General features: G+C 40.9%; 26 non-coding genes across 26 annotated transcripts; 16 read left to right on the forward strand and 10 right to left on the reverse strand.

The window, feature by feature from the left end:
- Window positions 1-1,200: 1,200 nt before the first annotated feature.
- TRNAT-AGU (transfer RNA threonine (anticodon AGU)) lies at window positions 1,201-1,274 on the reverse strand. Its single transcript has one exon. It is a non-coding gene; the product is annotated as a tRNA-Thr (tRNA).
- Window positions 1,275-1,630: 356 nt separating this feature from the next.
- TRNAS-GCU (transfer RNA serine (anticodon GCU)) lies at window positions 1,631-1,712 on the forward strand. The gene has a single exon. It is a non-coding gene; the product is annotated as a tRNA-Ser (tRNA).
- Window positions 1,713-3,773: 2,061 nt separating this feature from the next.
- On the reverse strand, window positions 3,774-3,847 carry TRNAT-AGU (transfer RNA threonine (anticodon AGU)). The gene has a single exon. It is a non-coding gene; the product is annotated as a tRNA-Thr (tRNA).
- Window positions 3,848-4,205: 358 nt separating this feature from the next.
- Window positions 4,206-4,287, forward strand: TRNAS-GCU (transfer RNA serine (anticodon GCU)). The gene has a single exon. It is a non-coding gene; the product is annotated as a tRNA-Ser (tRNA).
- Window positions 4,288-5,061: 774 nt separating this feature from the next.
- On the reverse strand, window positions 5,062-5,135 carry TRNAT-AGU (transfer RNA threonine (anticodon AGU)). Its single transcript has one exon. It is a non-coding gene; the product is annotated as a tRNA-Thr (tRNA).
- A 358-nt stretch (window positions 5,136-5,493) lies between these two features.
- TRNAS-GCU (transfer RNA serine (anticodon GCU)) lies at window positions 5,494-5,575 on the forward strand. Its single transcript has one exon. It is a non-coding gene; the product is annotated as a tRNA-Ser (tRNA).
- A 774-nt stretch (window positions 5,576-6,349) lies between these two features.
- TRNAT-AGU (transfer RNA threonine (anticodon AGU)) lies at window positions 6,350-6,423 on the reverse strand. The gene has a single exon. It is a non-coding gene; the product is annotated as a tRNA-Thr (tRNA).
- A 358-nt stretch (window positions 6,424-6,781) lies between these two features.
- On the forward strand, window positions 6,782-6,863 carry TRNAS-GCU (transfer RNA serine (anticodon GCU)). The gene has a single exon. It is a non-coding gene; the product is annotated as a tRNA-Ser (tRNA).
- A 774-nt stretch (window positions 6,864-7,637) lies between these two features.
- TRNAT-AGU (transfer RNA threonine (anticodon AGU)) lies at window positions 7,638-7,711 on the reverse strand. The gene has a single exon. It is a non-coding gene; the product is annotated as a tRNA-Thr (tRNA).
- Window positions 7,712-8,069: 358 nt separating this feature from the next.
- On the forward strand, window positions 8,070-8,151 carry TRNAS-GCU (transfer RNA serine (anticodon GCU)). The gene has a single exon. It is a non-coding gene; the product is annotated as a tRNA-Ser (tRNA).
- Window positions 8,152-8,925: 774 nt separating this feature from the next.
- On the reverse strand, window positions 8,926-8,999 carry TRNAT-AGU (transfer RNA threonine (anticodon AGU)). The gene has a single exon. It is a non-coding gene; the product is annotated as a tRNA-Thr (tRNA).
- Window positions 9,000-9,357: 358 nt separating this feature from the next.
- On the forward strand, window positions 9,358-9,439 carry TRNAS-GCU (transfer RNA serine (anticodon GCU)). Its single transcript has one exon. It is a non-coding gene; the product is annotated as a tRNA-Ser (tRNA).
- A 774-nt stretch (window positions 9,440-10,213) lies between these two features.
- On the reverse strand, window positions 10,214-10,287 carry TRNAT-AGU (transfer RNA threonine (anticodon AGU)). Its single transcript has one exon. It is a non-coding gene; the product is annotated as a tRNA-Thr (tRNA).
- A 358-nt stretch (window positions 10,288-10,645) lies between these two features.
- Window positions 10,646-10,727, forward strand: TRNAS-GCU (transfer RNA serine (anticodon GCU)). The gene has a single exon. It is a non-coding gene; the product is annotated as a tRNA-Ser (tRNA).
- Window positions 10,728-11,501: 774 nt separating this feature from the next.
- Window positions 11,502-11,575, reverse strand: TRNAT-AGU (transfer RNA threonine (anticodon AGU)). Its single transcript has one exon. It is a non-coding gene; the product is annotated as a tRNA-Thr (tRNA).
- Window positions 11,576-11,933: 358 nt separating this feature from the next.
- On the forward strand, window positions 11,934-12,015 carry TRNAS-GCU (transfer RNA serine (anticodon GCU)). Its single transcript has one exon. It is a non-coding gene; the product is annotated as a tRNA-Ser (tRNA).
- A 774-nt stretch (window positions 12,016-12,789) lies between these two features.
- TRNAT-UGU (transfer RNA threonine (anticodon UGU)) lies at window positions 12,790-12,863 on the reverse strand. Its single transcript has one exon. It is a non-coding gene; the product is annotated as a tRNA-Thr (tRNA).
- Window positions 12,864-13,221: 358 nt separating this feature from the next.
- TRNAS-GCU (transfer RNA serine (anticodon GCU)) lies at window positions 13,222-13,303 on the forward strand. Its single transcript has one exon. It is a non-coding gene; the product is annotated as a tRNA-Ser (tRNA).
- Window positions 13,304-15,364: 2,061 nt separating this feature from the next.
- TRNAT-AGU (transfer RNA threonine (anticodon AGU)) lies at window positions 15,365-15,438 on the reverse strand. The gene has a single exon. It is a non-coding gene; the product is annotated as a tRNA-Thr (tRNA).
- Window positions 15,439-15,796: 358 nt separating this feature from the next.
- TRNAS-GCU (transfer RNA serine (anticodon GCU)) lies at window positions 15,797-15,878 on the forward strand. The gene has a single exon. It is a non-coding gene; the product is annotated as a tRNA-Ser (tRNA).
- Window positions 15,879-18,369: 2,491 nt separating this feature from the next.
- On the forward strand, window positions 18,370-18,451 carry TRNAS-GCU (transfer RNA serine (anticodon GCU)). The gene has a single exon. It is a non-coding gene; the product is annotated as a tRNA-Ser (tRNA).
- A 1,205-nt stretch (window positions 18,452-19,656) lies between these two features.
- Window positions 19,657-19,738, forward strand: TRNAS-GCU (transfer RNA serine (anticodon GCU)). Its single transcript has one exon. It is a non-coding gene; the product is annotated as a tRNA-Ser (tRNA).
- A 1,205-nt stretch (window positions 19,739-20,943) lies between these two features.
- Window positions 20,944-21,025, forward strand: TRNAS-GCU (transfer RNA serine (anticodon GCU)). Its single transcript has one exon. It is a non-coding gene; the product is annotated as a tRNA-Ser (tRNA).
- A 1,205-nt stretch (window positions 21,026-22,230) lies between these two features.
- TRNAS-GCU (transfer RNA serine (anticodon GCU)) lies at window positions 22,231-22,312 on the forward strand. The gene has a single exon. It is a non-coding gene; the product is annotated as a tRNA-Ser (tRNA).
- A 1,205-nt stretch (window positions 22,313-23,517) lies between these two features.
- Window positions 23,518-23,599, forward strand: TRNAS-GCU (transfer RNA serine (anticodon GCU)). The gene has a single exon. It is a non-coding gene; the product is annotated as a tRNA-Ser (tRNA).
- A 1,205-nt stretch (window positions 23,600-24,804) lies between these two features.
- Window positions 24,805-24,886, forward strand: TRNAS-GCU (transfer RNA serine (anticodon GCU)). The gene has a single exon. It is a non-coding gene; the product is annotated as a tRNA-Ser (tRNA).
- The last annotated feature ends 1,074 nt before the right edge of the window (window positions 24,887-25,960 follow it).

The raw sequence follows: 25,960 nt of genomic DNA on the forward strand, positions 1-25,960 counted from the left end.
GACCGATAGTAAAGCAGCTTCTGGTAGAGTGGCCTTATTTGATCTTCAGTGTCATCTGATGTCTAGAGACAAACTAATGCAAATGCTATCTGGGATAAACCAATTTTCAGGGCTTCAATACAGACACGACATTCAATCTTTAGTAAAAATACTGTTATTAAAAACCCTGAGCATTAGCTCATTTCTGATATGGTTTGAGCTAGTCTAACTCTTGACATTATCCAGTGTAGGAGATGTGATAAGGTCCATTTTGCCAGAGGCCGATACACAATCTTTAGCTCAATTTCACAGACTGGTCAAAATCCTCATCAGATCATATCACCTGATTTCAGGTTTGTCATGTAGACGAGGTGGCGAGTGGTTAAGGCGATGGACTGCTAATCCATTGTGCTCTGCATGCATGGGTTCGAATCCCATCCTCGTCGGTTTAATCTCCTTCTTCCGTGTTGAAAAGCTTAGTTTCCATTTAGAACCCAGGTGGTGGATATTTGACCTTCTCAAATCTCTGAGATAGTGCAATGAAGGATTCATAAATCTGTGCTGTCTAAGTGCATATAAAAGAGAAGACGTCATCCGATGTAGGATTGCATCAGGCATGCCAAATATAAACGGTGGGTTTTATTTTGCCAGATTGAGCATTGGTTTATGACTGGTAAGGATTGCCTTAGTCCAACTCCAGACACCAGACAATGAAGGAGAAGAGATAAGGCCCACTCCGTTAGAGGCCAACTTAAAATCTTCAGTGAAAAAGCAAAGACTCATCAAAATGCTCTTCAGATCTTATGGTCTGGTTTCTACGTTTTTGGGCAGAGAAGTTGGCTGTGAAGTTCAGGTGATGCATTAACAATACAGTCTATGGATTGAGCTGTTTATGCATGGTTTTGACTTCCATCTTTGTTCTTGTTGTTTTCTTGCCCTTTCACTGTTCAAGAAGACTGCTATCAAACTTTTCTAGCAGGGAGAGATGCGCATGGAAGCATTTCAATCTGGCAAAAGAAAACCACAGTTTTTATTTGGCATGCTTGGTGCCATCCTACATCGCATGACATCTTCTTCCTTCTGAGCACTTAGACAGCACATATTTATAATTCCTTCATTCAACTATCTCAGAGATGTGAGAAAGACAAATTTGACATTAGTCTCTCACTATGAAAGGTGCCCTTTAAAAATCGAAACTTCTATACCGAGACTATGAAAAGAAGGCACTGCTGAGATTCGAACTCAGGATCTCCTGTTTACTAGACAGGCGCTTTAACCAACTAAGCCACAGCACCTCTTTTCCTACTGACCGATAGTAAAGCAGCTTCTGGTAGAGTGGCCTTTTTTGATCTTCAGTGTCATCTGATGTCTAGAGACAAACTAATGCAAATGCTATCTGGGATAAACCAATTTTCAGGGCTTCAATACAGACACGACATTCAATCTTTAGTAAAAATACTGTTATTAAAAACCCTGAGCATTAGCTCATTTCTGATATGGTTTGAGCTAGTCTAACTCTTGACATTATCCAGTGTAGGAGATGTGATAAGGTCCATTTTGCCAGAGGCCGATACACAATCTTTAGCTCAATTGCACAGACTGGTCAAAATCCTCATCAGATCATATCACCTGATTTGAGGTTTGTGATGTAGACGAGGTGGCCGAGTGGTTAAGGCGATGGACTGCTAATCCATTGTGCTCTGCATGCATGGGTTCGAATCCCATCCTCGTCGGTTTAATCTCCTTCTTCCGTGTTGAAAAGCTTAGTTTCCATTTAGAACCCAGGTGGTGGATATTTGACCTTCTCAAATCTCTGAGATAGTGCAATGAAGGATTCATAAATCTGTGCTGTCTAAGTGCATATAAAAGAGAAGACGTCATCCGATGTAGGATTGCATCAGGCATGCCAAATAAAAACGGTGGGTTTTATTTTGCCAGATTGAGCATTGGTTTATGACTGGTAAGGATTGCCTTAGTCCAACTCCAGACACCAGACAATGAAGGAGAAGAGATAAGACCCACTCCGTTAGAGGCCAACTTAAAATCTTCAGTGAAAAAGCAAAGACTCATCAAAATGCTCTTCAGATCTTATGGTCTAGTTTCTACGTTTTTGGGCAGAGAAGTTGGCTGTGAAGTTCAGGTGATGCATTAACAATACAGTCTATGGATTGAGCTGTTTATGCATGGTTTTGACTTCCATCTTTGTTCTTGTTGTTTTCTTGCCCTTTCACTGTTCAAGAAGACTGCTATCAAACTTTTCTAGCAGGGAGAGATGCGCATGGAAGCATTTCAATCTGGCAAAAGAAAACCACTGTTTTTATTTGGCATGCTTGGTGCCATCCTACATCGCATGACATCTTCTTCCTTCTGAGCACTTAGACAGCACATATTTATAATTCCTTCATTCAACTATCTCAGAGATGTGAGAAAGACAAATTTGACATTAGTCTCTCACTATGAAAGGTGCCCTTTAAAAATCGAAACTTCTATATCGGGACTATGAAAAGAAGGCACTGCTGAGATTCGAACTCAGGATCTCCTGTTTACTAGACAGGCACTTTAACCACCTAAGCCACAGCACCTCTTTTCCTACTGACCGATAGTAAAGCAGCTTCTGGTAGAGTGGCCTTATTTGATCTTCAGTGTCATCTGATGTCTAGAGACAAACTAATGCAAATGCTATCTGGGATAAACCAATTTTCAGGGCTTCAATACAGACACGACATTCAATCTTTAGTAAAAATACTGTTATTAAAAACCCTGAGCATTAGCTCATTTCTGATATGGTTTGAGCTAGTCTAACTCTTGACATTATCCAGTGTAGGAGATGTGATAAGGTCCATTTTGCCAGAGGCCGATACACAATCTTTAGCTCAATTTCACAGACTGGTCAAAATCCTCATCAGATCATATCACCTGATTTCAGGTTTGTCATGTAGACGAGGTGGCGAGTGGTTAAGGCGATGGACTGCTAATCCATTGTGCTCTGCATGCATGGGTTCGAATCCCATCCTCGTCGGTTTAATCTCCTTCTTCCGTGTTGAAAAGCTTAGTTTCCATTTAGAACCCAGGTGGTGGATATTTGACCTTCTCAAATCTCTGAGATAGTGCAATGAAGGATTCATAAATCTGTGCTGTCTAAGTGCATATAAAAGAGAAGACGTCATCCGATGTAGGATTGCATCAGGCATGCCAAATATAAACGGTGGGTTTTATTTTGCCAGATTGAGCATTGGTTTATGACTGGTAAGGATTGCCTTAGTCCAACTCCAGACACCAGACAATGAAGGAGAAGAGATAAGGCCCACTCCGTTAGAGGCCAACTTAAAATCTTCAGTGAAAAAGCAAAGACTCATCAAAATGCTCTTCAGATCTTATGGTCTGGTTTCTACGTTTTTGGGCAGAGAAGTTGGCTGTGAAGTTCAGGTGATGCATTAACAATACAGTCTATGGATTGAGCTGTTTATGCATGGTTTTGACTTCCATCTTTGTTCTTGTTGTTTTCTTGCCCTTTCACTGTTCAAGAAGACTGCTATCAAACTTTTCTAGCAGGGAGAGATGCGCATGGAAGCATTTCAATCTGGCAAAAGAAAACCACAGTTTTTATTTGGCATGCTTGGTGCCATCCTACATCGCATGACATCTTCTTCCTTCTGAGCACTTAGACAGCACATATTTATAATTCCTTCATTCAACTATCTCAGAGATGTGAGAAAGACAAATTTGACATTAGTCTCTCACTATGAAAGGTGCCCTTTAAAAATCGAAACTTCTATACCGAGACTATGAAAAGAAGGCACTGCTGAGATTCGAACTCAGGATCTCCTGTTTACTAGACAGGCGCTTTAACCAACTAAGCCACAGCACCTCTTTTCCTACTGACCGATAGTAAAGCAGCTTCTGGTAGAGTGGCCTTTTCTGATCTTCTTCAGTGTCATCTGATGTCTAGAGACAAACTAATGCAAATGCTATCTGGGATAAACCAATTTTCAGGGCTTCAATACAGACACGACATTCAATCTTCAGTAAAAATACTGTTATTAAAACCCTGAGCATTAGCTCATTTCTGATATGGTTTGAGCTAGTCTAACTCTTTTCATTATCCAGTGTAGGAGATGTGATAAGCTCCATTTTGCCAGAGGCCGATACACAATCTTTAGCTCAATTGCACAGACTAGTCAATATCCTCATCAGATCATATCACCTGATTTCAGGTTTCTCATGTAGACGAGGTGGCCGAGTGGTTAAGGCGATGGACTGCTAATCCATTGTGCTCTGCATGCATGGGTTCGAATCCCATCCTCGTCGGTTTAATCTCCTTCTTCCGTGTTGAAAGGCTTAGTTCCATTTTCAATCCAGGCGGTGGATATTTGACCTTCTCAAATCTCTGAGATAGTGCAATGAAGGATTCATAAATCTGTGCTGTCTAAGTGCATATAAAAGAGAAGACGTCATCCGATGTAGGATTGCATCAGGCATGCCAAATATAAACGGTGGGTTTTATTTTGCCAGATTGAGCATTGGTTTATGACTGGTAAGGATTGCCTTAGTCCAACTCCAGACACCAGACAATGAAGGAGAAGAGATAAGGCCCACTCCGTTAGAGGCCAACTTAAAATCTTCAGTGAAAAAGCAAAGACTCATCAAAATGCTCTTCAGATCTTATGGTCTGGTTTCTACGTTTTTGGGCAGAGAAGTTGGCTGTGAAGTTCAGGTGATGCATTAACAATACAGTCTATGGATTGAGCTGTTTATGCATGGTTTTGACTTCCATCTTTGTTCTTGTTGTTTTCTTGCCCTTTCACTGTTCAAGAAGACTGCTATCAAACTTTTCTAGCAGGGAGAGATGCGCATGGAAGCATTTCAATCTGGCAAAAGAAAACCACTGTTTTTATTTGGCATGCTTGGTGCCATCCTACATCGCATGACATCTTCTTCCTTCTGAGCACTTAGACAGCACATATTTATAATTCCTTCATTCAACTATCTCAGAGATGTGAGAAAGACAAATTTGACATTAGTCTCTCACTATGAAAGGTGCCCTTTAAAAATCGAAACTTCTATACCGAGACTATGAAAAGAAGGCACTGCTGAGATTCGAACTCAGGATCTCCTGTTTACTAGACAGACGCTTTAACCAACTAAGCCACAGCACCTCTTTTCCTACTGACCGATAGTAAAGCAGCTTCTGGTAGAGTGGCCTTTTCTGATCTTCTTCAGTGTCATCTGATGTCTAGAGACAAACTAATGCAAATGCTATCTGGGATAAACCAATTTTCAGGGCTTCAATACAGACACGACATTCAATCTTCAGTAAAAATACTGTTATTAAAACCCTGAGCATTAGCTCATTTCTGATATGGTTTGAGCTAGTCTAACTCTTTTCATTATCCAGTGTAGGAGATGTGATAAGCTCCATTTTGCCAGAGGCCGATACACAATCTTTAGCTCAATTGCACAGACTAGTCAATATCCTCATCAGATCATATCACCTGATTTCAGGTTTCTCATGTAGACGAGGTGGCCGAGTGGTTAAGGCGATGGACTGCTAATCCATTGTGCTCTGCATGCATGGGTTCGAATCCCATCCTCGTCGGTTTAATCTCCTTCTTCCGTGTTGAAAGGCTTAGTTCCATTTTCAATCCAGGCGGTGGATATTTGACCTTCTCAAATCTCTGAGATAGTGCAATGAAGGATTCATAAATCTGTGCTGTCTAAGTGCATATAAAAGAGAAGACGTCATCCGATGTAGGATTGCATCAGGCATGCCAAATAAAAACGGTGGGTTTTATTTTGCCAGATTGAGCATTGGTTTATGACTGGTAAGGATTGCCTTAGTCCAACTCCAGACACCAGACAATGAAGGAGAAGAGATAAGGCCCACTCCGTTAGAGGCCAACTTAAAATCTTCAGTGAAAAAGCAAAGACTCATCAAAATGCTCTTCAGATCTTATGGTCTGGTTTCTACGTTTTTGGGCAGAGAAGTTGGCTGTGAAGTTCAGGTGATGCATTAACAATACAGTCTATGGATTGAGCTGTTTATGCATGGTTTTGACTTCCATCTTTGTTCTTGTTGTTTTCTTGCCCTTTCACTGTTCAAGAAGACTGCTATCAAACTTTTCTAGCAGGGAGAGATGCGCATGGAAGCATTTCAATCTGGCAAAAGAAAACCACAGTTTTTATTTGGCATGCTTGGTGCCATCCTACATCGCATGACATCTTCTTCCTTCTGAGCACTTAGACAGCACATATTTATAATTCCTTCATTCAACTATCTCAGAGATGTGAGAAAGACAAATTTGACATTAGTCTCTCACTATGAAAGGTGCCCTTTAAAAATCGAAACTTCTATACCGAGACTATGAAAAGAAGGCACTGCTGAGATTCGAACTCAGGATCTCCTGTTTACTAGACAGGCGCTTTAACCAACTAAGCCACAGCACCTCTTTTCCTACTGACCGATAGTAAAGCAGCTTCTGGTAGAGTGGCCTTTTCTGATCTTCTTCAGTGTCATCTGATGTCTAGAGACAAACTAATGCAAATGCTATCTGGGATAAACCAATTTTCAGGGCTTCAATACAGACACGACATTCAATCTTCAGTAAAAATACTGTTATTAAAACCCTGAGCATTAGCTCATTTCTGATATGGTTTGAGCTAGTCTAACTCTTTTCATTATCCAGTGTAGGAGATGTGATAAGCTCCATTTTGCCAGAGGCCGATACACAATCTTTAGCTCAATTGCACAGACTAGTCAATATCCTCATCAGATCATATCACCTGATTTCAGGTTTCTCATGTAGACGAGGTGGCCGAGTGGTTAAGGCGATGGACTGCTAATCCATTGTGCTCTGCATGCATGGGTTCGAATCCCATCCTCGTCGGTTTAATCTCCTTCTTCCGTGTTGAAAGGCTTAGTTCCATTTTCAATCCAGGCGGTGGATATTTGACCTTCTCAAATCTCTGAGATAGTGCAATGAAGGATTCATAAATCTGTGCTGTCTAAGTGCATATAAAAGAGAAGACGTCATCCGATGTAGGATTGCATCAGGCATGCCAAATAAAAACGGTGGGTTTTATTTTGCCAGATTGAGCATTGGTTTATGACTGGTAAGGATTGCCTTAGTCCAACTCCAGACACCAGACAATGAAGGAGAAGAGATAAGGCCCACTCCGTTAGAGGCCAACTTAAAATCTTCAGTGAAAAAGCAAAGACTCATCAAAATGCTCTTCAGATCTTATGGTCTGGTTTCTACGTTTTTGGGCAGAGAAGTTGGCTGTGAAGTTCAGGTGATGCATTAACAATACAGTCTATGGATTGAGCTGTTTATGCATGGTTTTGACTTCCATCTTTGTTCTTGTTGTTTTCTTGCCCTTTCACTGTTCAAGAAGACTGCTATCAAACTTTTCTAGCAGGGAGAGATGCGCATGGAAGCATTTCAATCTGGCAAAAGAAAACCACAGTTTTTATTTGGCATGCTTGGTGCCATCCTACATCGCATGACATCTTCTTCCTTCTGAGCACTTAGACAGCACATATTTATAATTCCTTCATTCAACTATCTCAGAGATGTGAGAAAGACAAATTTGACATTAGTCTCTCACTATGAAAGGTGCCCTTTAAAAATCGAAACTTCTATACCGAGACTATGAAAAGAAGGCACTGCTGAGATTCGAACTCAGGATCTCCTGTTTACTAGACAGGCGCTTTAACCAACTAAGCCACAGCACCTCTTTTCCTACTGACCGATAGTAAAGCAGCTTCTGGTAGAGTGGCCTTTTCTGATCTTCTTCAGTGTCATCTGATGTCTAGAGACAAACTAATGCAAATGCTATCTGGGATAAACCAATTTTCAGGGCTTCAATACAGACACGACATTCAATCTTCAGTAAAAATACTGTTATTAAAACCCTGAGCATTAGCTCATTTCTGATATGGTTTGAGCTAGTCTAACTCTTTTCATTATCCAGTGTAGGAGATGTGATAAGCTCCATTTTGCCAGAGGCCGATACACAATCTTTAGCTCAATTGCACAGACTAGTCAATATCCTCATCAGATCATATCACCTGATTTCAGGTTTCTCATGTAGACGAGGTGGCCGAGTGGTTAAGGCGATGGACTGCTAATCCATTGTGCTCTGCATGCATGGGTTCGAATCCCATCCTCGTCGGTTTAATCTCCTTCTTCCGTGTTGAAAGGCTTAGTTCCATTTTCAATCCAGGCGGTGGATATTTGACCTTCTCAAATCTCTGAGATAGTGCAATGAAGGATTCATAAATCTGTGCTGTCTAAGTGCATATAAAAGAGAAGACGTCATCCGATGTAGGATTGCATCAGGCATGCCAAATATAAACGGTGGGTTTTATTTTGCCAGATTGAGCATTGGTTTATGACTGGTAAGGATTGCCTTAGTCCAACTCCAGACACCAGACAATGAAGGAGAAGAGATAAGGCCCACTCCGTTAGAGGCCAACTTAAAATCTTCAGTGAAAAAGCAAAGACTCATCAAAATGCTCTTCAGATCTTATGGTCTGGTTTCTACGTTTTTGGGCAGAGAAGTTGGCTGTGAAGTTCAGGTGATGCATTAACAATACAGTCTATGGATTGAGCTGTTTATGCATGGTTTTGACTTCCATCTTTGTTCTTGTTGTTTTCTTGCCCTTTCACTGTTCAAGAAGACTGCTATCAAACTTTTCTAGCAGGGAGAGATGCGCATGGAAGCATTTCAATCTGGCAAAAGAAAACCACTGTTTTTATTTGGCATGCTTGGTGCCATCCTACATCGCATGACATCTTCTTCCTTCTGAGCACTTAGACAGCACATATTTATAATTCCTTCATTCAACTATCTCAGAGATGTGAGAAAGACAAATTTGACATTAGTCTCTCACTATGAAAGGTGCCCTTTAAAAATCGAAACTTCTATACCGAGACTATGAAAAGAAGGCACTGCTGAGATTCGAACTCAGGATCTCCTGTTTACTAGACAGACGCTTTAACCAACTAAGCCACAGCACCTCTTTTCCTACTGACCGATAGTAAAGCAGCTTCTGGTAGAGTGGCCTTTTCTGATCTTCTTCAGTGTCATCTGATGTCTAGAGACAAACTAATGCAAATGCTATCTGGGATAAACCAATTTTCAGGGCTTCAATACAGACACGACATTCAATCTTCAGTAAAAATACTGTTATTAAAACCCTGAGCATTAGCTCATTTCTGATATGGTTTGAGCTAGTCTAACTCTTTTCATTATCCAGTGTAGGAGATGTGATAAGCTCCATTTTGCCAGAGGCCGATACACAATCTTTAGCTCAATTGCACAGACTAGTCAATATCCTCATCAGATCATATCACCTGATTTCAGGTTTCTCATGTAGACGAGGTGGCCGAGTGGTTAAGGCGATGGACTGCTAATCCATTGTGCTCTGCATGCATGGGTTCGAATCCCATCCTCGTCGGTTTAATCTCCTTCTTCCGTGTTGAAAGGCTTAGTTCCATTTTCAATCCAGGCGGTGGATATTTGACCTTCTCAAATCTCTGAGATAGTGCAATGAAGGATTCATAAATCTGTGCTGTCTAAGTGCATATAAAAGAGAAGACGTCATCCGATGTAGGATTGCATCAGGCATGCCAAATAAAAACGGTGGGTTTTATTTTGCCAGATTGAGCATTGGTTTATGACTGGTAAGGATTGCCTTAGTCCAACTCCAGACACCAGACAATGAAGGAGAAGAGATAAGACCCACTCCGTTAGAGGCCAACTTAAAATCTTCAGTGAAAAAGCAAAGACTCATCAAAATGCTCTTCAGATCTTATGGTCTGGTTTCTACGTTTTTGGGCAGAGAAGTTGGCTGTGAAGTTCAGGTGATGCATTAACAATACAGTCTATGGATTGAGCTGTTTATGCATGGTTTTGACTTCCATCTTTGTTCTTGTTGTTTTCTTGCCCTTTCACTGTTCAAGAAGACTGATATCAAACTTTTCTAGCAGGGAGAGATGCGCATGGAAGCATTTCAATCTGGCAAAAGAAAACCACAGTTTTTATTTGGCATGCTTGGTGCCATCCTACATCGCATGACATCTTCTTCCTTCTGAGCACTTAGACAGCACATATTTATAATTCCTTCATTCAACTATCTCAGAGATGTGAGAAAGACAAATTTGACATTAGTCTCTCACTATGAAAGGTGCCCTTTAAAAATCGAAACTTCTATACCGAGACTATGAAAAGAAGGCACTGCTGAGATTCGAACTCAGGATCTCCTGTTTACTAGACAGGCGCTTTAACCAACTAAGCCACAGCACCTCTTTTCCTACTGACCGATAGTAAAGCAGCTTCTGGTAGAGTGGCCTTTTCTGATCTTCTTCAGTGTCATCTGATGTCTAGAGACAAACTAATGCAAATGCTATCTGGGATAAACCAATTTTCAGGGCTTCAATACAGACACGACATTCAATCTTCAGTAAAAATACTGTTATTAAAACCCTGAGCATTAGCTCATTTCTGATATGGTTTGAGCTAGTCTAACTCTTTTCATTATCCAGTGTAGGAGATGTGATAAGCTCCATTTTGCCAGAGGCCGATACACAATCTTTAGCTCAATTGCACAGACTAGTCAATATCCTCATCAGATCATATCACCTGATTTCAGGTTTCCCATGTAGACGAGGTGGCCGAGTGGTTAAGGCGATGGACTGCTAATCCATTGTGCTCTGCATGCATGGGTTCGAATCCCATCCTCGTCGGTTTAATCTCCTTCTTCCGTGTTGAAAGGCTTAGTTCCATTTTCAATCCAGGCGGTGGATATTTGACCTTCTCAAATCTCTGAGATAGTGCAATGAAGGATTCATAAATCTGTGCTGTCTAAGTGCATATAAAAGAGAAGACGTCATCCGATGTAGGATTGCATCAGGCATGCCAAATAAAAACGGTGGGTTTTATTTTGCCAGATTGAGCATTGGTTTATGACTGGTAAGGATTGCCTTAGTCCAACTCCAGACACCAGACAATGAAGGAGAAGAGATAAGACCCACTCCGTTAGAGGCCAACTTAAAATCTTCAGTGAAAAAGCAAAGACTCATCAAAATGCTCTTCAGATCTTATGGTCTGGTTTCTACGTTTTTGGGCAGAGAAGTTGGCTGTGAAGTTCAGGTGATGCATTAACAATACAGTCTATGGATTGAGCTGTTTATGCATGGTTTTGACTTCCATCTTTGTTCTTGTTGTTTTCTTGCCCTTTCACTGTTCAAGAAGACTGATATCAAACTTTTCTAGCAGGGAGAGATGCGCATGGAAGCATTTCAATCTGGCAAAAGAAAACCACTGTTTTTATTTGGCATGCTTGGTGCCATCCTACATCGCATGACATCTTCTTCCTTCTGAGCACTTAGACAGCACATATTTATAATTCCTTCATTCAACTATCTCAGAGATGTGAGAAAGACAAATTTGACATTAGTCTCTCACTATGAAAGGTGCCCTTTAAAAATCGAAACTTCTATACCGAGACTATGAAAAGAAGGCACTGCTGAGATTCGAACTCAGGATCTCCTGTTTACTAGACAGACGCTTTAACCAACTAAGCCACAGCACCTCTTTTCCTACTGACCGATAGTAAAGCAGCTTCTGGTAGAGTGGCCTTTTCTGATCTTCTTCAGTGTCATCTGATGTCTAGAGACAAACTAATGCAAATGCTATCTGGGATAAACCAATTTTCAGGGCTTCAATACAGACACGACATTCAATCTTCAGTAAAAATACTGTTATTAAAACCCTGAGCATTAGCTCATTTCTGATATGGTTTGAGCTAGTCTAACTCTTTTCATTATCCAGTGTAGGAGATGTGATAAGCTCCATTTTGCCAGAGGCCGATACACAATCTTTAGCTCAATTGCACAGACTAGTCAATATCCTCATCAGATCATATCACCTGATTTCAGGTTTCTCATGTAGACGAGGTGGCCGAGTGGTTAAGGCGATGGACTGCTAATCCATTGTGCTCTGCATGCATGGGTTCGAATCCCATCCTCGTCGGTTTAATCTCCTTCTTCCGTGTTGAAAGGCTTAGTTCCATTTTCAATCCAGGCGGTGGATATTTGACCTTCTCAAATCTCTGAGATAGTGCAATGAAGGATTCATAAATCTGTGCTGTCTAAGTGCATATAAAAGAGAAGACGTCATCCGATGTAGGATTGCATCAGGCATGCCAAATAAAAACGGTGGGTTTTATTTTGCCAGATTGAGCATTGGTTTATGACTGGTAAGGATTGCCTTAGTCCAACTCCAGACACCAGACAATGAAGGAGAAGAGATAAGACCCACTCCGTTAGAGGCCAACTTAAAATCTTCAGTGAAAAAGCAAAGACTCATCAAAATGCTCTTCAGATCTTATGGTCTGGTTTCTACGTTTTTGGGCAGAGAAGTTGGCTGTGAAGTTCAGGTGATGCATTAACAATACAGTCTATGGATTGAGCTGTTTATGCATGGTTTTGACTTCCATCTTTGTTCTTGTTGTTTTCTTGCCCTTTCACTGTTCAAGAAGACTGATATCAAACTTTTCTAGCAGGGAGAGATGCGCATGGAAGCATTTCAATCTGGCAAAAGAAAACCACTGTTTTTATTTGGCATGCTTGGTGCCATCCTACATCGCATGACATCTTCTTCCTTCTGAGCACTTAGACAGCACATATTTATAATTCCTTCATTCAACTATCTCAGAGATGTGAGAAAGACAAATTTGACATTAGTCTCTCACTATGAAAGGTGCCCTTTAAAAATCGAAACTTCTATACCGAGACTATGAAAAGAAGGCACTGCTGAGATTCGAACTCAGGATCTCCTGTTTACAAGACAGGCGCTTTAACCAACTAAGCCACAGCACCTCTTTTCCTACTGACCGATAGTAAAGCAGCTTCTGGTAGAGTGGCCTTTTCTGATCTTCTTCAGTGTCATCTGATGTCTAGAGACAAACTAATGCAAATGCTATCTGGGATAAACCAATTTTCAGGGCTTCAATACAGACACGACATTCAATCTTCAGTAAAAATACTGTTATTAAAACCCTGAGCATTAGCTCATTTCTGATATGGTTTGAGCTAGTCTAACTCTTTTCATTATCCAGTGTAGGAGATGTGATAAGCTCCATTTTGCCAGAGGCCGATACACAATCTTTAGCTCAATTGCACAGACTAGTCAATATCCTCATCAGATCATATCACCTGATTTCAGGTTTCCCATGTAGACGAGGTGGCCGAGTGGTTAAGGCGATGGACTGCTAATCCATTGTGCTCTGCATGCATGGGTTCGAATCCCATCCTCGTCGGTTTAATCTCCTTCTTCCGTGTTGAAAGGCTTAGTTCCATTTTCAATCCAGGCGGTGGATATTTGACCTTCTCAAATCTCTGAGATAGTGCAATGAAGGATTCATAAATCTGTGCTGTCTAAGTGCATATAAAAGAGAAGACGTCATCCGATGTAGGATTGCATCAGGCATGCCAAATAAAAACGGTGGGTTTTATTTTGCCAGATTGAGCATTGGTTTATGACTGGTAAGGATTGCCTTAGTCCAACTCCAGACACCAGACAATGAAGGAGAAGAGATAAGACCCACTCCGTTAGAGGCCAACTTAAAATCTTCAGTGAAAAAGCAAAGACTCATCAAAATGCTCTTCAGATCTTATGGTCTGGTTTCTACGTTTTTGGGCAGAGAAGTTGGCTGTGAAGTTCAGGTGATGCATTAACAATACAGTCTATGGATTGAGCTGTTTATGCATGGTTTTGACTTCCATCTTTGTTCTTGTTGTTTTCTTGCCCTTTCACTGTTCAAGAAGACTGATATCAAACTTTTCTAGCAGGGAGAGATGCGCATGGAAGCATTTCAATCTGGCAAAAGAAAACCACTGTTTTTATTTGGCATGCTTGGTGCCATCCTACATCGCATGACATCTTCTTCCTTCTGAGCACTTAGACAGCACATATTTATAATTCCTTCATTCAACTATCTCAGAGATGTGAGAAAGACAAATTTGACATTAGTCTCTCACTATGAAAGGTGCCCTTTAAAAATCGAAACTTCTATATCGGGACTATGAAAAGAAGGCACTGCTGAGATTCGAACTCAGGATCTCCTGTTTACTAGACAGGCACTTTAACCACCTAAGCCACAGCACCTCTTTTCCTACTGACCGATAGTAAAGCAGCTTCTGGTAGAGTGGCCTTATTTGATCTTCAGTGTCATCTGATGTCTAGAGACAAACTAATGCAAATGCTATCTGGGATAAACCAATTTTCAGGGCTTCAATACAGACACGACATTCAATCTTTAGTAAAAATACTGTTATTAAAAACCCTGAGCATTAGCTCATTTCTGATATGGTTTGAGCTAGTCTAACTCTTGACATTATCCAGTGTAGGAGATGTGATAAGGTCCATTTTGCCAGAGGCCGATACACAATCTTTAGCTCAATTGCACAGACTGGTCAAAATCCTCATCAGATCATATCACCTGATTTCAGGTTTGTGATGTAGACGAGGTGGCCGAGTGGTTAAGGCGATGGACTGCTAATTCATTGTGCTCTGCATGCATGGGTTCGAATCCCATCCTCGTCGGTTTAATCTCCTTCTTCCGTGTTGAAAAGCTTAGTTTCCATTTAGAACCCAGGTGGTGGATATTTGACCTTCTCAAATCTCTGAGATAGTGCAATGAAGGATTCATAAATCTGTGCTGTCTAAGTGCATATAAAAGAGAAGACGTCATCCGATGTAGGATTGCATCAGGCATGCCAAATAAAAACGGTGGGTTTTATTTTGCCAGATTGAGCATTGGTTTGTGACTGGTAAGGATTGCCTTAGTCCAACTCCAGACACCAGACAATGAAGGAGAAGAGATAAGGCCCACTCCGTTAGAGGCCAACTTAAAATCTTCAGTGAAAAAGCAAAGACTCATCAAAATGCTCTTCAGATCTTATGGTCTGGTTTCTACGTTTTTGGGCAGAGAAGTTGGCTGTGAAGTTCAGGTGATGCATTAACAATACAGTCTATGGATTGAGCTGTTTATGCATGGTTTTGACTTCCATCTTTGTTCTTGTTGTTTTCTTGCCCTTTCACTGTTCAAGAAGACTGCTATCAAACTTTTCTAGCAGGGAGAGATGCGCATGGAAGCATTTCAATCTGGCAAAAGAAAACCACTGTTTTTATTTGGCATGCTTGGTGCCATCCTACATCGCATGACATCTTCTTCCTTCTGAGCACTTAGACAGCACATATTTATAATTCCTTCATTCAACTATCTCAGAGATGTGAGAAAGACAAATTTGACATTAGTCTCTCACTATGAAAGGTGCCCTTTAAAAATCGAAACTTCTATACCGAGACTATGAAAAGAAGGCACTGCTGAGATTCGAACTCAGGATCTCCTGTTTACTAGACAGGCGCTTTAACCAACTAAGCCACAGCACCTCTTTTCCTACTGACCGATAGTAAAGCAGCTTCTGGTAGAGTGGCCTTTTCTGATCTTCTTCAGTGTCATCTGATGTCTAGAGACAAACTAATGCAAATGCTATCTGGGATAAACCAATTTTCAGGGCTTCAATACAGACACGACATTCAATCTTCAGTAAAAATACTGTTATTAAAACCCTGAGCATTAGCTCATTTCTGATATGGTTTGAGCTAGTCTAACTCTTTTCATTATCCAGTGTAGGAGATGTGATAAGCTCCATTTTGCCAGAGGCCGATACACAATCTTTAGCTCAATTGCACAGACTAGTCAATATCCTCATCAGATCATATCACCTGATTTCAGGTTTCCCATGTAGACGAGGTGGCCGAGTGGTTAAGGCGATGGACTGCTAATCCATTGTGCTCTGCATGCATGGGTTCGAATCCCATCCTCGTCGGTTTAATCTCCTTCTTCCGTGTTGAAAGGCTTAGTTCCATTTTCAATCCAGGCGGTGGATATTTGACCTTCTCAAATCTCTGAGATAGTGCAATGAAGGATTCATAAATCTGTGCTGTCTAAGTGCATATAAAAGAGAAGACGTCATCCGATGTAGGATTGCATCAGGCATGCCAAATAAAAACGGTGGGTTTTATTTTGCCAGATTGAGCATTGGTTTATGACTGGTAAGGATTGCCTTAGTCCAACTCCAGACACCAGACAATGAAGGAGAAGAGATAAGACCCACTCCGTTAGAGGCCAACTTAAAATCTTCAGTGAAAAAGCAAAGACTCATCAAAATGCTCTTCAGATCTTATGGTCTGGTTTCTACGTTTTTGGGCAGAGAAGTTGGCTGTGAAGTTCAGGTGATGCATTAACAATACAGTCTATGGATTGAGCTGTTTATGCATGGTTTTGACTTCCATCTTTGTTCTTGTTGTTTTCTTGCCCTTTCACTGTTCAAGAAGACTGATATCAAACTTTTCTAGCAGGGAGAGATGCGCATGGAAGCATTTCAATCTGGCAAAAGAAAACCACTGTTTTTATTTGGCATGCTTGGTGCCATCCTACATCGCATGACATCTTCTTCCTTCTGAGCACTTAGACAGCACATATTTATAATTCCTTCATTCAACTATCTCAGAGATGTGAGAAAGACAAATTTGACATTAGTCTCTCACTATGAAAGGTGCCCTTTAAAAATCGAAACTTCTATATCGGGACTATGAAAAGAAGGCACTGCTGAGATTCGAACTCAGGATCTCCTGTTTACTAGACAGGCACTTTAACCACCTAAGCCACAGCACCTCTTTTCCTACTGACCGATAGTAAAGCAGCTTCTGGTAGAGTGGCCTTATTTGATCTTCAGTGTCATCTGATGTCTAGAGACAAACTAATGCAAATGCTATCTGGGATAAACCAATTTTCAGGGCTTCAATACAGACACGACATTCAATCTTTAGTAAAAATACTGTTATTAAAAACCCTGAGCATTAGCTCATTTCTGATATGGTTTGAGCTAGTCTAACTCTTGACATTATCCAGTGTAGGAGATGTGATAAGGTCCATTTTGCCAGAGGCCGATACACAATCTTTAGCTCAATTGCACAGACTGGTCAAAATCCTCATCAGATCATATCACCTGATTTCAGGTTTGTGATGTAGACGAGGTGGCCGAGTGGTTAAGGCGATGGACTGCTAATTCATTGTGCTCTGCATGCATGGGTTCGAATCCCATCCTCGTCGGTTTAATCTCCTTCTTCCGTGTTGAAAAGCTTAGTTTCCATTTAGAACCCAGGTGGTGGATATTTGACCTTCTCAAATCTCTGAGATAGTGCAATGAAGGATTCATAAATCTGTGCTGTCTAAGTGCATATAAAAGAGAAGACGTCATCCGATGTAGGATTGCATCAGGCATGCCAAATAAAAACGGTGGGTTTTATTTTGCCAGATTGAGCATTGGTTTGTGACTGGTAAGGATTGCCTTAGTCCAACTCCAGACACCAGACAATGAAGGAGAAGAGATAAGGCCCACTCCGTTAGAGGCCAACTTAAAATCTTCAGTGAAAAAGCAAAGACTCATCAAAATGCTCTTCAGATCTTATGGTCTGGTTTCTACGTTTTTGGGCAGAGAAGTTGGCTGTGAAGTTCAGGTGATGCATTAACAATACAGTCTATGGATTGAGCTGTTTATGCATGGTTTTGACTTCCATCTTTGTTCTTGTTGTTTTCTTGCCCTTTCACTGTTCAAGAAGACTGCTATCAAACTTTTCTAGCAGGGAGAGATGCGCATGGAAGCATTTCAATCTGGCAAAAGAAAACCACTGTTTTTATTTGGCATGCTTGGTGCCATCCTACATCGCATGACATCTTCTTCCTTCTGAGCACTTAGACAGCACATATTTATAATTCCTTCATTCAACTATCTCAGAGATGTGAGAAAGACAAATTTGACATTAGTCTCTCACTATGAAAGGTGCCCTTTAAAAATCGAAACTTCTATATCGGGACTATGAACAGAAGGCACTGCTGAGATTCGAACTCAGGATCTCCTGTTTACTAGACAGGCACTTTAACCAACTAAGCCACAGCACCTCTTTTCCTACTGACCGATAGTAAAGCAGCTTCTGGTAGAGTGGCCTTATTTGATCTTCAGTGTCATCTGATGTCTAGAGACAAACTAATGCAAATGCTATCTGGGATAAACCAATTTTCAGGGCTTCAATACAGACACGACATTCAATCTTTAGTAAAAATACTGTTATTAAAAACCCTGAGCATTAGCTCATTTCTGATATGGTTTGAGCTAGTCTAACTCTTGACATTATCCAGTGTAGGAGATGTGATAAGGTCCATTTTGCCAGAGGCCGATACACAATCTTTAGCTCAATTGCACAGACTGGTCAAAATCCTCATCAGATCATATCACCTGATTTCAGGTTTGTCATGTAGACGAGGTGGCCGAGTGGTTAAGGCGATGGACTGCTAATCCATTGTGCTCTGCATGCATGGGTTCGAATCCCATCCTCGTCGGTTTAATCTCCTTCTTCCGTGTTGAAAAGCTTAGTTTCCATTTAGAACCCAGGTGGTGGATATTTGACCTTTTCAAATCTCTGAGATAGTGCAATGAAGGATTCATAAATCTGTGCTGTCTAAGTGCATATAAAAGAGAAGACGTCATCCGATGTAGGATTGCATCAGGCATGCCAAATAAAAACGGTGGGTTTTATTTTGCCAGATTGAGCATTGGTTTGTGACTGGTAAGGATTGCCTTAGTCCAACTCCAGACACCAGACAATGAAGGAGAAGAGATAAGGCCCACTCCGTTAGAGGCCAACTTAAAATCTTCAGTGAAAAAGCAAAGACTCATCAAAATGCTCTTCAGATCTTATGGTCTGGTTTCTACGTTTTTGGGCAGAGAAGTTGGCTGTGAAGTTCAGGTGATGCATTAACAATACAGTCTATGGATTGAGCTGTTTATGCATGGTTTTGACTTCCATCTTTGTTCTTGTTGTTTTCTTGCCCTTTCACTGTTCAAGAAGACTGCTATCAAACTTTTCTAGCAGGGAGAGATGCGCATGGAAGCATTTCAATCTGGCAAAAGAAAACCACTGTTTTTATTTGGCATGCTTGGTGCCATCCTACATCGCATGACATCTTCTTCCTTCTGAGCACTTAGACAGCACATATTTATAATTCCTTCATTCAACTATCTCAGAGATGTGAGAAAGACAAATTTGACATTAGTCTCTCACTATGAAAGGTGCCCTTTAAAAATCGAAACTTCTATATCGGGACTATGAAAAGAAGGCACTGCTGAGATTCGAACTCAGGATCTACTGTTTACTAGACAGGCACTTTAACCAACTAAGCCACAGCACCTCTTTTCCTACTGACCGATAGTAAAGCAGCTTCTGGTAGAGTGGCCTTATTTGATCTTCAGTGTCATCTGATGTCTAGAGACAAACTAATGCAAATGCTATCTGGGATAAACCAATTTTCAGGGCTTCAATACAGACACGACATTCAATCTTTAGTAAAAATACTGTTATTAAAAACCCTGAGCATTAGCTCATTTCTGATATGGTTTGAGCTAGTCTAACTCTTGACATTATCCAGTGTAGGAGATGTGATAAGGTCCATTTTGCCAGAGGCCGATACACAATCTTTAGCTCAATTGCACAGACTGGTCAAAATCCTCATCAGATCATATCACCTGATTTGAGGTTTGTGATGTAGACGAGGTGGCCGAGTGGTTAAGGCGATGGACTGCTAATCCATTGTGCTCTGCATGCATGGGTTCGAATCCCATCCTCGTCGGTTTAATCTCCTTCTTCCGTGTTGAAAAGCTTAGTTTCCATTTAGAACCCAGGTGGTGGATATTTGACCTTCTCAAATCTCTGAGATAGTGCAATGAAGGATTCATAAACCTGTGCTGTCTAAGTGCATATAAAAGAGAAGACGTCATCCGATGTAGGATTGCATCAGGCATGCCAAATAAAAACGGTGGGTTTTATTTTGCCAGATTGAGCATTGGTTTGTGACTGGTAAGGATTGCCTTAGTCCAACTCCAGACACCAGACAATGAAGGAGAAGAGATAAGGCCCACTCCGTTAGAGGCCAACTTAAAATCTTCAGTGAAAAAGCAAAGACTCATCAAAATGCTCTTCAGATCTTATGGTCTGGTTTCTACGTTTTTGGGCAGAGAAGTTGGCTGTGAAGTTCAGGTGATGCATTAACAATACAGTCTATGGATTGAGCTGTTTATGCATGGTTTTGACTTCCATCTTTGTTCTTGTTGTTTTCTTGCCCTTTCACTGTTCAAGAAGACTGCTATCAAACTTTTCTAGCAGGGAGAGATGCGCATGGAAGCATTTCAATCTGGCAAAAGAAAACCACTGTTTTTATTTGGCATGCTTGGTGCCATCCTACATCGCATGACATCTTCTTCCTTCTGAGCACTTAGACAGCACATATTTATAATTCCTTCATTCAACTATCTCAGAGATGTGAGAAAGACAAATTTGACATTAGTCTCTCACTATGAAAGGTGCCCTTTAAAAATCGAAACTTCTATATCGGGACTATGAAAAGAAGGCACTGCTGAGATCCGAACTCAGGATCTACTGTTTACTAGACAGGCACTTTAACCAACTAAGCCACAGCACCTCTTTTCCTACTGACCGATAGTAAAGCAGCTTCTGGTAGAGTGGCCTTATTTGATCTTCAGTGTCATCTGATGTCTAGAGACAAACTAATGCAAATGCTATCTGGGATAAACCAATTTTCAGGGCTTCAATACAGACACGACATTCAATCTTTAGTAAAAATACTGTTATTAAAAACCCTGAGCATTAGCTCATTTCTGATATGGTTTGAGCTAGTCTAACTCTTGACATTATCCAGTGTAGGAGATGTGATAAGGTCCATTTTGCCAGAGGCCGATACACAATCTTTAGCTCAATTGCACAGACTGGTCAAAATCCTCATCAGATCATATCACCTGATTTGAGGTTTGTGATGTAGACGAGGTGGCCGAGTGGTTAAGGCGATGGACTGCTAATCCATTGTGCTCTGCATGCATGGGTTCGAATCCCATCCTCGTCGGTTTAATCTCCTTCTTCCGTGTTGAAAAGCTTAGTTTCCATTTAGAACCCAGGTGGTGGATATTTGACCTTCTCAAATCTCTGAGATAGTGCAATGAAGGATTCATAAACCTGTGCTGTCTAAGTGCATATAAAAGAGAAGACGTCATCCGATGTAGGATTGCATCAGGCATGCCAAATAAAAACGGTGGGTTTTATTTTGCCAGATTGAGCATTGGTTTGTGACTGGTAAGGATTGCCTTAGTCCAACTCCAGACACCAGACAATGAAGGAGAAGAGATAAGGCCCACTCCGTTAGAGGCCAACTTAAAATCTTCAGTGAAAAAGCAAAGACTCATCAAAATGCTCTTCAGATCTTATGGTCTGGTTTCTACGTTTTTGGGCAGAGAAGTTGGCTGTGAAGTTCAGGTGATGCATTAACAATACAGTCTATGGATTGAGCTGTTTATGCATGGTTTTGACTTCCATCTTTGTTCTTGTTGTTTTCTTGCCCTTTCACTGTTCAAGAAGACTGCTATCAAACTTTTCTAGCAGGGAGAGATGCGCATGGAAGCATTTCAATCTGGCAAAAGAAAACCACTGTTTTTATTTGGCATGCTTGGTGCCATCCTACATCGCATGACATCTTCTTCCTTCTGAGCACTTAGACAGCACATATTTATAATTCCTTCATTCAACTATCTCAGAGATGTGAGAAAGACAAATTTGACATTAGTCTCTCACTATGAAAGGTGCCCTTTAAAAATCGAAACTTCTATATCGGGACTATGAAAAGAAGGCACTGCTGAGATTCGAACTCAGGATCTCCTGTTTACTAGATAGGCACTTTAACCAACTAAGCCACAGCACCTCTTTTCCTACTGACCGATAGTAAAGCAGCTTCTGGTAGAGTGGCCTTATTTGATCTTCAGTGTCATCTGATGTCTAGAGACAAACTAATGCAAATGCTATCTGGGATAAACCAATTTTCAGGGCTTCAATACAGACACGACATTCAATCTTTAGTAAAAATACTGTTATTAAAAACCCTGAGCATTAGCTCATTTCTGATATGGTTTGAGCTAGTCTAACTCTTGACATTATCCAGTGTAGGAGATGTGATAAGGTCCATTTTGCCAGAGGCCGATACACAATCTTTAGCTCAATTGCACAGACTGGTCAAAATCCTCATCAGATCATATCACCTGATTTGAGGTTTGTGATGTAGACGAGGTGGCCGAGTGGTTAAGGCGATGGACTGCTAATCCATTGTGCTCTGCATGCATGGGTTCGAATCCCATCCTCGTCGGTTTAATCTCCTTCTTCCGTGTTGAAAAGCTTAGTTTCCATTTAGAACCCAGGTGGTGGATATTTGACCTTCTCAAATCTCTGAGATAGTGCAATGAAGGATTCATAAATCTGTGCTGTCTAAGTGCATATAAAAGAGAAGACGTCATCCGATGTAGGATTGCATCAGGCATGCCAAATAAAAACGGTGGGTTTTATTTTGCCAGATTGAGCATTGGTTTGTGACTGGTAAGGATTGCCTTAGTCCAACTCCAGACACCAGACAATGAAGGAGAAGAGATAAGGCCCACTCCGTTAGAGGCCAACTTAAAATCTTCAGTGAAAAAGCAAAGACTCATCAAAATGCTCTTCAGATCTTATGGTCTGGTTTCTACGTTTTTGGGCAGAGAAGTTGGCTGTGAAGTTCAGGTGATGCATTAACAATACAGTCTATGGATTGAGCTGTTTATGCATGGTTTTGACTTCCATCTTTGTTCTTGTTGTTTTCTTGCCCTTTCACTGTTCAAGAAGACTGCTATCAAACTTTTCTAGCAGGGAGAGATGCGCATGGAAGCATTTCAATCTGGCAAAAGAAAACCACTGTTTTTATTTGGCATGCTTGGTGCCATCCTACATCGCATGACATCTTCTTCCTTCTGAGCACTTAGACAGCACATATTTATAATTCCTTCATTCAACTATCTCAGAGATGTGAGAAAGACAAATTTGACATTAGTCTCTCACTATGAAAGGTGCCCTTTAAAAATCGAAACTTCTATATCGGGACTATGAAAAGAAGGCACTGCTGAGATTCGAACTCAGGATCTACTGTTTACTAGACAGGCACTTTAACCAACTAAGCCACAGCACCTCTTTTCCTACTGACCGATAGTAAAGCAGCTTCTGGTAGAGTGGCCTTATTTGATCTTCAGTGTCATCTGATGTCTAGAGACAAACTAATGCAAATGCTATCTGGGATAAACCAATTTTCAGGGCTTCAATACAGACACGACATTCAATCTTTAGTAAAAATACTGTTATTAAAAACCCTGAGCATTAGCTCATTTCTGATATGGTTTGAGCTAGTCTAACTCTTGACATTATCCAGTGTAGGAGATGTGATAAGGTCCATTTTGCCAGAGGCCGATACACAATCTTTAGCTCAATTGCACAGACTGGTCAAAATCCTCATCAGATCATATCACCTGATTTGAGGTTTGTGATGTAGACGAGGTGGCCGAGTGGTTAAGGCGATGGACTGCTAATCCATTGTGCTCTGCATGCATGGGTTCGAATCCCATCCTCGTCGGTTTAATCTCCTTCTTCCGTGTTGAAAAGCTTAGTTTCCATTTAGAACCCAGGTGGTGGATATTTGACCTTCTCAAATCTCTGAGATAGTGCAATGAAGGATTCATAAACCTGTGCTGTCTAAGTGCATATAAAAGAGAAGACGTCATCCGATGTAGGATTGCATCAGGCATGCCAAATAAAAACGGTGGGTTTTATTTTGCCAGATTGAGCATTGGTTTGTGACTGGTAAGGATTGCCTTAGTCCAACTCCAGACACCAGACAATGAAGGAGAAGAGATAAGGCCCACTCCGTTAGAGGCCAACTTAAAATCTTCAGTGAAAAAGCAAAGACTCATCAAAATGCTCTTCAGATCTTATGGTCTGGTTTCTACGTTTTTGGGCAGAGAAGTTGGCTGTGAAGTTCAGGTGATGCATTAACAATACAGTCTATGGATTGAGCTGTTTATGCATGGTTTTGACTTCCATCTTTGTTCTTGTTGTTTTCTTGCCCTTTCACTGTTCAAGAAGACTGCTATCAAACTTTTCTAGCAGGGAGAGATGCGCATGGAAGCATTTCAATCTGGCAAAAGAAAACCACTGTTTTTATTTGGCATGCTTGGTGCCATCCTACATCGCATGACATCTTCTTCCTTCTGAGCACTTAGACAGCACATATTTATAATTCCTTCATTCAACTATCTCAGAGATGTGAGAAAGACAAATTTGACATTAGTCTCTCACTATGAAAGGTGCCCTTTAAAAATCGAAACTTCTATATCGGGACTATGAAAAGAAGGCACTGCTGAGATTCGAACTCAGGATCTCCTGTTTACTAGATAGGCACTTTAACCAACTAAGCCACAGCACCTCTTTTCCTACTGACCGATAGTAAAGCAGCTTCTGGTAGAGTGGCCTTATTTGATCTTCAGTGTCATCTGATGTCTAGAGACAAACTAATGCAAATGCTATCTGGGATAAACCAATTTTCAGGGCTTCAATACAGACACGACATTCAATCTTTAGTAAAAATACTGTTATTAAAAACCCTGAGCATTAGCTCATTTCTGATATGGTTTGAGCTAGTCTAACTCTTGACATTATCCAGTGTAGGAGATGTGATAAGGTCCATTTTGCCAGAGGCCGATACACAATCTTTAGCTCAATTGCACAGACTGGTCAAAATCCTCATCAGATCATATCACCTGATTTGAGGTTTGTGATGTAGACGAGGTGGCCGAGTGGTTAAGGCGATGGACTGCTAATCCATTGTGCTCTGCATGCATGGGTTCGAATCCCATCCTCGTCGGTTTAATCTCCTTCTTCCGTGTTGAAAAGCTTAGTTTCCATTTAGAACCCAGGTGGTGGATATTTGACCTTCTCAAATCTCTGAGATAGTGCAATGAAGGATTCATAAATCTGTGCTGTCTAAGTGCATATAAAAGAGAAGACGTCATCCGATGTAGGATTGCATCAGGCATGCCAAATAAAAACGGTGGGTTTTATTTTGCCAGATTGAGCATTGGTTTGTGACTGGTAAGGATTGCCTTAGTCCAACTCCAGACACCAGACAATGAAGGAGAAGAGATAAGGCCCACTCCGTTAGAGGCCAACTTAAAATCTTCAGTGAAAAAGCAAAGACTCATCAAAATGCTCTTCAGATCTTATGGTCTGGTTTCTACGTTTTTGGGCAGAGAAGTTGGCTGTGAAGTTCAGGTGATGCATTAACAATACAGTCTATGGATTGAGCTGTTTATGCATGGTTTTGACTTCCATCTTTGTTCTTGTTGTTTTCTTGCCCTTTCACTGTTCAAGAAGACTGCTATCAAACTTTTCTAGCAGGGAGAGATGCGCATGGAAGCATTTCAATCTGGCAAAAGAAAACCACTGTTTTTATTTGGCATGCTTGGTGCCATCCTACATCGCATGACATCTTCTTCCTTCTGAGCACTTAGACAGCACATATTTATAATTCCTTCATTCAACTATCTCAGAGATGTGAGAAAGACAAATTTGACATTAGTCTCTCACTATGAAAGGTGCCCTTTAAAAATCGAAACTTCTATATCGGGACTATGAAAAGAAGGCACTGCTGAGATTCGAACTCAGGATCTACTGTTTACTAGACAGGCACTTTAACCAACTAAGCCACAGCACCTCTTTTCCTACTGACCGATAGTAAAGCAGCTTCTGGTAGAGTGGCCTTATTTGATCTTCAGTGTCATCTGATGTCTAGAGACAAACTAATGCAAATGCTATCTGGGATAAACCAATTTTCAGGGCTTCAATACAGACACGACATTCAATCTTTAGTAAAAATACTGTTATTAAAAACCCTGAGCATTAGCTCATTTCTGATATGGTTTGAGCTAGTCTAACTCTT

Source organism: Anomaloglossus baeobatrachus, chromosome 7 (genome assembly GCF_048569485.1).
Source record: "Anomaloglossus baeobatrachus isolate aAnoBae1 chromosome 7, aAnoBae1.hap1, whole genome shotgun sequence".
Taxonomy (NCBI): Eukaryota; Metazoa; Chordata; class Amphibia; order Anura; family Aromobatidae; genus Anomaloglossus; species Anomaloglossus baeobatrachus.